General features: G+C 33.3%; 1 pseudogene; it reads left to right on the top strand.

The window, feature by feature from the left end:
* Positions 1–1,791: 1,791 nt before the first annotated feature.
* LOC112925065 (10 kDa heat shock protein, mitochondrial pseudogene) lies at positions 1,792–2,103 on the top strand (annotated as a pseudogene).
* The last annotated feature ends 7,633 nt before the right edge of the window (positions 2,104–9,736 follow it).

Raw genomic sequence — 9,736 nt, 5'->3', positions numbered from 1 at the left:
TTCAGTCTTACATCTTATTTTTTTTGGAAATGTTATTGAAATATGAAACACGTAAAGAAAAGGGCATAAGCAATTTTACTCCTTGATACATTTTCACAAAGGGCATGAATATTTTTATCTGCTAATCGGATTAAGGAAATGAACTATATAAAAATCTGAGCAACTCTCATGTTATTGTTTCCCAATTACAGTCCTCCAGAAAGCCACTGTGTTGACTTCCAAGCTTTCCAGAAGGGTCAGAAAAATCCACCCTGTTGGCCCACAGCCCTGGTCCTCATTATTCTTACCATAACAGGCAGGTGCATCAGTACTTGGATCATCCAGACTCTTGCCTCGGAATTAATTATTCATAATGCTACCATATGTCACTAATTGCTAATATCCCATTTCTCATTGGCTGCTACTGATATCAAGTCCAAGTATACCTGGAAATGAATTCCTAAATCTCATTTTTAAGGGTCGTTTTCTGGGACCACTCTTTGAACCTATGCTGAGCGAGCCAGGCCCCATCCGGAAAGCAAAATCTGAGTTAGGTATGTCAAAACAGAGAGGTTAATATGTGGATTTAATGAGTTATTAGAGAAATGGACATGTAACAGGGATATGAGAGAACAATGAAATAGTAACTTCAGGAAGAAATTACTGCTTGGAGTAACAAAGAAGAAAGCTTTCGGTTGTTAGTATCTACAATTTGAAGAACGGATATAGTGCTTAATTGTATATGCCAACTTTAGTATGCCAGATATTTACTTCAATATTTTTTGGATGTTTTTGTGAGGATGTTTTTTAATGTGTTTAAGGTTTACATGGTAAGTTGAGTAAATTGGATTGCCTTTCCTAGTGTGGGAGGGCCTCATAGAATTAATTAAATATCTGAATAGAACAAAAGAGCTGAATAAGAGGGAACCCCTGTTTGACTGCCTTGAGATGAAGCATTGGTTTTTTCTTGCATTCTGACTCAAACTGAAACACCAATTTTTCCTGGGTTTCTAGTCTATAGGCTTTTGAACTGGAACTACAATTCTGTCTGAGTCTTAGGCCTTTGGACTCATTTCTGAATCTCAGGATTTTAGACTCATACTGGAAATAGCTCCATAGGTTTTCCCAGGTCTCCAGCTTGTTGAATGCCGATCTTGGGATGTGTTGGCCTCCATAATCACATGCATACACACATAATGATGCGATTTCTGAAAGTGCCAGAAAAATAACCTGAGGTTATTCAAGTGGTTATTCAATCACTGCTCAGGTAAAGAGCCATTTCTATGGTAAGTCTGTTAGGAAAGCAAAGAAAAAATTGGAGCAAATAATTTCTCCTTCTTCCTGCTTTCCAGTCTTCCTCTGGTGCCACCATCCTGTACTAAAATCTCACAATAGAGTCAACTGATAAAAGAAAAATACCTTTCGCAAAGATCCAAAACTAGTATCAAAGAGTAGCTTAATAACCCTGACTTCTGAATTGTAGATTAGATTTATGAAAATTTGAACTTCATATAAATGAAATAATTTATAACAAATAGTATGTACTATTTTGCAAACTATCCATGTGTCATTTATAGATAACTCCATCCTATTTAATGTTAGCCAATACCTATATTTTCTTTAACAATATTTATATTTAACTCTTGTAGAGTAAATCACTTGCTTTTAATTTGCTATCTGTAATTTCTGCAATGGTCAACAAAACTCCAATTTATGCTATCTAACATCATTCTATATGAAAAATCTTCAAGATCACGCAGCCCAAGGATCAGACTGTGGGTCTTCAGAGTAGGAAATGTGGTGGCCGGAATCATGGCAGGACATGTGTTTAGAAGATTTCTTCCCCTGTTTGAGTTTTGGTTGCAAAGAGTACAGCCTCTACTGTAGCCAAAGGAGGGATTATGCTTCTAGAAAAATCTCAAGGAAAAGTATTGCAAGCAACAGTAGTAGCTGTTGAATTGGGCTCTAAAAGAAAAGAGGAAGAGATTCAACCACTTAGCATCAAAGTTAGAAATAAAGTTCTTCTCCCAAATTATGGAGGCACCAAAGCAATTCTAGATGACAAGGAATATTACTTATTTAGAGATAAGTAATGGTGACATTCTCAGAAAGTATGTAGACTGAAATAAATCATTATTGAAAGAACATACATGAAGCTGAGTATTCCACTGAAACTGTGAAATCTTTCATCATGTAGATAATCTCCATGTCTCTCTTTTATAATAAATTAATGGTATTACCTCCTGCCAAATAAACAAATGAATAAATAACTTCAAATTTCAGTTTTCTGTGGATGTTATCCTTTTTTTAATGAATATATTCATATTTGAGAACCGTAATATTTATTTCAATCTCAAATTGAATTAAAATGACTCAGATTTTAACATTTCAGATTTTACACTGTACCGTAAAGATGGTAAAATTATCCACAGTAAACTTTAATGGACAAATTTTTCACTTGTCAATTTCAGAAGTTTTGACAGATAAAAATAAAAAGTATCAAAAACCCCTTATAAACAATTGTATGTCATTCACAAAAGATACAGTGAAATTCATTCTAGATTAACTGCTTAAGATGTTTTATTATCCATGATTGCTTTATATATAATTATATACAGAAAGATAACATGAATTTCTAATTTTATGTATTTATTAAGTTTATTTATTTTTTTAGTAATCTCTACACTTAACATGGGGCTATACCCCAAGATAAAGAGTCACATGCTCTTCCAATTGAGCCAGCCAGGCACCCCTACACTGTCACCCTAAAGAATGAATCATTAAAAAGTAAATTTCACAATTTCAAGGTAAATTTGCATATCTGATATTCATTATATGGTCATTCAACATGTTTCTGGTACAAAGTAAAGGTATTTTAATTTTCAGAACTGAGTAACATTAACTTAAATATCTTAAACACAGGTTACCTAATTTTGTATAATTATAAAATAAAATGACAAAATTTATATATAATGTATTCATCAAAACTTTAAGCTATTCAGAAGCTTTATTTAGAAAATACATTTTAAATATTTACTTAATTATTTTATAGACAGAGGGAGTACACATGGGGGTGGGAAGAGGGAGAGGGAGTGGGAAGGAGTATCCTAAGCAGACTCCATATGGAGCGTGAACATTGCTTGGGGCTCGATCTCACAACCCTAAGATATAACCTTGAGATCATGACCTGAGCCGAAACCAAGAATCAGATGCATAATCAACTGTGCCACCCAGGTGCCCCTAGAAAATACATTTTAAAAACAAATGGCAATTTCCCCATTATGAGATAGCAAGTATCTTTCATCAATATTTCCATAGTTTTTCCTACATTCATTCAGGATATTATCTGATAATTTGGTAATATAAACAATGTGCAATTCATGTTTCTAAAGCCAGAAAGTGATATTTCCGACTATATATCATCCATTCTATACTAAATTTCCATTGCTTATTAGAGCTAAGAATTTTTTTTACCTGAGAGAAAGTTGGTAATTTTATTTGCTTGATTGAAAACCTTTTTATTATTCCTTATTACCAATAGATTAATGTTAAACTAAAAATCCAAGAATTTTTGTAATAAAAATTAAAAATAAATTATAGTGTGTTGGTTGCTTATTATCTATTAGAAATTTGAAAGCTATTCCTAGTGTTATTCTACACTTTAGTTAGTAGCTAAGATTATTACTTCCATTATATAAATGAGAAAGGAGAAGATTCAAAATGTTTAATGACTTTCCCAAAGACATAGCTGTATCACCAGAAATTCACCCATGGTTACCAAATCCAGAGCCCAGGTTGTCCATTTTCAGGGCTGCTATATTCAAGGTAAATGTTCTTCCCAAAGCATCTAAGAGTATTTATCTTTTACATTTTATGCCTATTCTCCTTAAAAAAATATGAAATCATAAATTCATTCCTGTAGAGACGGCTGTGACCTTTTTTCTATCAATCCAAAATGTTGGTTACTCACCCATTTCAGGTTCTATTACTTTCTAAAACCTTTCTTGCAATTCACTAGCCAAAGGGTTGCTTTCTTTCTTCTTAACACCTAAGAATTTTTTATGCTCACATAATTCAAGTTCAGAAGATTTCCTTTCATCAAGTCTGTACTTTGAAAAAAAGTCTGTACTTTGTATACGGAAAATATTTTAAAATGGCTCTTTGTGTCTAGATTTATCTCATTGCCTTCTATGTTCTTTTCCGCTGCTTGAGAAAGGAGAGAAGGATTTCTCTACTTTCAAATTTCATAGCCTTTTCTCTCCCCTCTCCCCTATCCTGCCCAGGCAGACATCTATTTTCTGTCTGGGAATGTTTCTCCTGCCTAGTGTTTGAGCAGTATGTTTTCCCTTGTGAATTCTCTCCTGCCATGTGAAAATGATGTTACATAAGGCTGTGTTTGGCATCAAAGTTGTATTTGCCTTCTGCCATTTACTTTGTGAACTGTGCACACAGGAAACTAAATGTCTCCATGGAAGAGGGAGAAGAAGGAGTCAATGGGAAAGTATTAAAATAACAATGTCTTATGCTAGACATAGTCTCTCAAAACAACCCTATCTAATAAATAAAGTTTAATTACTTTTTATTGTGTCTTCCTTCTGTAGAGAATCTTAATGTATCTTTCTAAACAGTAGTGCTTATCTGCAAAGCACCAGCATATTATTCTCCTTCTGGTCCCCAAGTGTTTGAAGAATGGATTTAGATATTGGCTAAATATCTACAATTTTCTCTATTTATGTTATTTTCTTTCTCACTGAGATTTCCCTTAGCACAGGTGTAACCACTCCCCAAAACATATGAGCTCCATAGCAAGTACTAGTAGGTGAACAACAGGAAAATGCTTGAAAAGCTGACTAGTTTGGTTTTTAGATTTTGCATATAGTCATCTGGTTCTCCAACCGTTATTCCAGCCATACACAATTTCTCTTCTGAGACATTATTCTGCATCTAGTCTCTGGACTTAACAAGCAAGATGTTCCCTGTTGATGGATTTCCACAGTGTTTGATTAGACCATGTAGAAAGCTACTATGCCAGTGGTACCTATCTAGTGTAGTCACAAGACGATATTTCTTGTTCCTCTCTCTTCTCTTCTAGACTGTGCATACCTGGCTGGGGAATGGAGATGGGTGCTGATTGATCACACGTGTTTGCCTGGCCCGAATGGCACCAAACAATTCTACTTGTCTGATTTCCAGGGCTGCTAAGCCTTGTCCCTACTCAGCAAAGTTTTCCTTATCTCCAATCTTCGCAGAACTAGGAGCTCCGTAATGAGCGTCACTTACCATGAACTCTAAAAAAAAGAGGGAATGTTCTTTCCTTGACATACAACAGATAACTTAGAATTCAAACCCATCATTCCTGACTAACCAAAGGCTGGACACGCTTCTCTTTGAACTGTTTACTCTTCTACAGAGTTTAGTCTTCTTCTCTAAAGCATAGTCTACTTTCACAGTTGTCTATGCTACAGATGATTAATAGACATATGTTCCTGGTGAAATGCCATGGCCCATTTGTGTTGTAATATTGCTCTTGAAATATTGTGTTGTGACATAGCTGGAGAAAGGATGCCAGCATTATTACATCACATAGATCGCTAGCTTGAATACACAAAAGAACCAGTCTAGATTATGAATTGCATGTGCACTTGTCAATCTTGAGCTTGAGCTGTGCCCTATACCTCTAGGGAGATTTTTACTCAACTATAAAATTCTGACTCCAAAGTTGGGGTCTTAGAAAACTAATTCTGGGCCTTCAGATAATTTCCCAAGATAACCAGAAAATGTGTTCGTACTAACAAATCTAAACAATTTGCTTTTTCTTGCCTTCACTTTCTCTCCCTCCCTCCCTTCTTTCCTTCCTTCTCTCTCTTTCTATCCTTGTCTCTTTCTTTCTCTTTCTTTCTTTCTTCTTTCTTTTTCTTTCTTTCTTTCTTTCTTTCTTTCTTTCTTTCTTTCTTTCTTTCTTCTTTCTTTCTTTCTTTCTTTCTTTCTTTCTTTCTTTTCTTTCTTCTTTTCTTTTCTTTTTTTCTTTCCTTTCTCTTTTTCTTTTCAAGCCACACTGTACTTATTCAGGGATTTTTAAAACATGATTCATTAGCTCACAACATTGTAAACTCAGTCCCAAAGTGGTTCACTGGTCTCTCCACAATGGCTATAACTTATCATGACCTTATTACAATACATCTGTTATCAAAAAGGCCCTTGACTGTTATATCAAAATTTATTAGTTGTAATTCTAGATGTTAATATGCTCTTTGTGTATATATGTGATCCTAGAAATTTTTGTCTGTGATGTGCCAAGTCTCCATGTGAATTGAGAGTGGATCCCTGCTTTCAAATTTAGAATCGCAAGAAGTAAGCTTATATAACATGTGTGTGCAGACGTGCGCGCACGCACACACACACATATACATATATATAACAATTGGATTTCTTACTGCATCACCATTCTGATGGAATGGCAGGAAAAAAATTAAACCAGTTTTTTCTGTGAACCATCCCTCCCGCAGAGGAGTTGGAGCCTCTGATGGATGGGTTAGGAATTACCAAGAAAATGAGAATTGATAATCTAGAATGTTTCCTAATACTCGTATTCTTATTCAATACATTCTTTAATATCTGTCTCTTCAAATATCTGTTAGATCTTTGAGAATCATACTGTATAATATTTATTTTTAGGACATTTCAGGAAATTTTGGTTGAATGGATTATATCCTTTATTCTGTATTTCTTATCTTTTAAAAAAGAGCATATAACGAGCTATTTGAGGCAAATTATAAAACTGTGTAATGTATTTATATAAATAAACATGCAAGATAAGTTAAACAGAATTATTTTAATTGTTCTGTCTGAACCAATATATAAATTCTTTAATAATATTTATATAGAATATATTTTTAAACACATTTTGAGGCTAAATTTTGATTAAATTTATTTTGCTCTATCAAGTTAATTATCCCATTTCAACTTCTCACACTCATACACATACACATAAACATACATGTGTATATGCAAACATAATTTCAGAAAATTATTTGATGGGTATTAGAGTTGATCAGTTGATGCCCCAAATCATGTCCCATGGTAAATAATATATATTATGTGTGCGAATCTGTGTTTATGTATGTCTGAATTTGTTATTGGTATAGAAAACAGATAAAAATATTTGAAGGAAAACAAGGGTATTACTAATTTGGTTAGTTTTTGCTAACTAAAGTAAATATTTGGATTGTATGAAACTTTGAGATTAATTAGATCAATCTGTGTTTTATGTTATCCACATAAATATATTTGAATAAACAAAATTGTATATATCCCTATTATAATCAATTACATTTTAACCTCTTTGTTTATACATTTTATAATATCCAAGTGACTGTGCATGTTAAACTACTCCTACAAAAAAGAAAACATTGGCTTTGCTTTTAGGAAAATAGAGTGAACTAGCTAATTGAGATATTGCAAAATGCCCAAGACTGTTTTATATATTTTAGAACTAAATTAAAAATAAAAACAAAAAAAAATAACTAAACTTAGGCTAATTACCAGGTATAGAAAAAAATAAAAGACAAATAGGAAAAGTCATTAATATCTTATATTTATATATTTAGCTTGTGGTTCTTAATATTGAACTGTTTAAATAATTTCACATGAAATTGACAATATTAATATTGGTTTCTACCAGAAATAAAACAGTAGATAAAATTTAAAAATGTGTTTCCCTCAACGTTTTCACACTTGGCCATTCTCATTCATTTAAATTAACATATGGGTATTCTTTAAAATTAAATAAAAATAGTTCTCCCTAATGTCTCAGAATTCCCTATTGGATGGTATAACCTAGACTTTAAATGACACATAAATCTAACCTTAATCAATAATGAACTAACAGGTATATTTTACAATATAGCTGAAAACATTTTTCCGCTGCTTCACTAATGGTAAAGATAAGAACAGTTGCATTCTTGATTAAGCTAAAAATGTGTCAAGATATCACACTTTATTCATCATTTACATAGAGACTATTGACAGTTCACAACTAAAGAATCATGCACAAATATAGTAACATCATGATTCAGTGCTAATTAACTGTTTCTGCTGGAAGTCTTCCTGTTAATATTATCACGTCATGCTTGAATATTTTGAATTATATTTTACAGGGTATGTTTCATATAGTTGCAATTAATCCGTCATTTTTTTGCTTATTATTGGTACTAGGTAAACAACCATGAGACTTTAGCATCTTTCAATTCAAATGTCTTTAAGTACAATGTAAAATTAATATCAATCTAAACATATATATGAAATATTCAGATTAATCACTATTATTTAAAATCAACTGTATATTTTTATAGAGAGCAAGATATTCAAATTAGAATTGACCCCTTCTTGGGGACCTTATTTCTTTCAATAAAAAAATAAAAATATAAAAATGCTTCATTTATATACCTAGAATTGGCACCAACATAATAAATACAGTGTTTAAGTTCACCTACCTACCCATAATAGTTGACGTATTTTTCCTTTTTAAATTAAAGGCATTAGCTTTTAAAGTTAAGATGCTGTAAACAATTTCTAAGATTCTTTGCCTAGAATTCCATACCACTGTTACAATAAGTGTGTTGCCCAGCGTGTGTTATATATGTGGTGGTGTGTGTATTCACATATTACCCATTTATTCCATCATGCATGCTTGCTGAAAAGCCCATTGTGGTGAAGAAAAATATGTCTTTGATGTTCTTAGCTCATCTCCTGTTTTCATTTCAGTGGTGGTGTGTTGATCAGCTTTAGTGTTCTGTTGATAACCTCTTGGTTTCACGGCAGGTGCAATGATAACACAATGTTAGAGCTCTCAATGGCAAATTTGAGTCTCCAGAGTAGGAAATTTCCTCAACTGCATTAAATGTCATATACTTCTAAGCTACTCATAAACCCTTAAAATTAAGTAAACATATATCTCTGCCCCCAAATTATTCTAGTGTGAAGTATCCCAGCATCCTGAGACTTTTCAGGATCCCAGTATCCTGAGACTTTGAATGTCCTCTGAATGATAGGAAATATAGGAATAATTTTTGTCATTCCACATTACAAGGAAGACAGTCCTTAGTCCACTGCCAGCAATATTTAAGGGCCCCACACTTGGGATCCCTGGGTGGCGCAGCGGTTTGCCACCTGCCTTTGGCCCAGGGCGCGATCCCGGAGACCCGGGATCGAATCCCACATCAGGCTCCCGGTGCATGGAGCCTGCTTCTCCCTCCGCCTTTGTCTCTGCCTCTCTCTCTCTCTGTGACTATCATAAATAAATAAAAATTTTAAAAAAGGGCCCCACACTTTATTATTATTTCCAATATCCCAGAGACACAAAATATTAAGTGGATGAATCTATTTGCTACTTAAACACAGTTTAAGTCTTAGCTATTGATGCCATAGTAATGACTATAGCAAAAGACTGTAATAAAATTCAGGTCACCTAAGAATTTAAAAATGAAAAAAAAAGCATAAAATTAAACATATGCTTACTACACGATTTAGCAATTTAACTCTCACATATATGTCCTAACTAAATGGAAACACATATGCACACAAAGACTCACATCAAAGTTCATAGTAGCATTCTTCATGTTAGCTAAAACTTGGTGATAACCCAAATACTAACCTGGACAGACACATTGTAATAAATCCAATACACTGGAATACTAAACAGCAATAGAAAATAGTGAACTACTGATAAATTGAAAAACATTTAAGACTATAGTATGTG

The sequence above is a fragment of the Vulpes vulpes genome, chromosome 4, assembly GCF_048418805.1.
Source record: "Vulpes vulpes isolate BD-2025 chromosome 4, VulVul3, whole genome shotgun sequence".
NCBI lineage: Eukaryota > Metazoa > Chordata > Mammalia > Carnivora > Canidae > Vulpes > Vulpes vulpes.
This window is presented reverse-complemented; position numbering and strand designations above follow the sequence as displayed.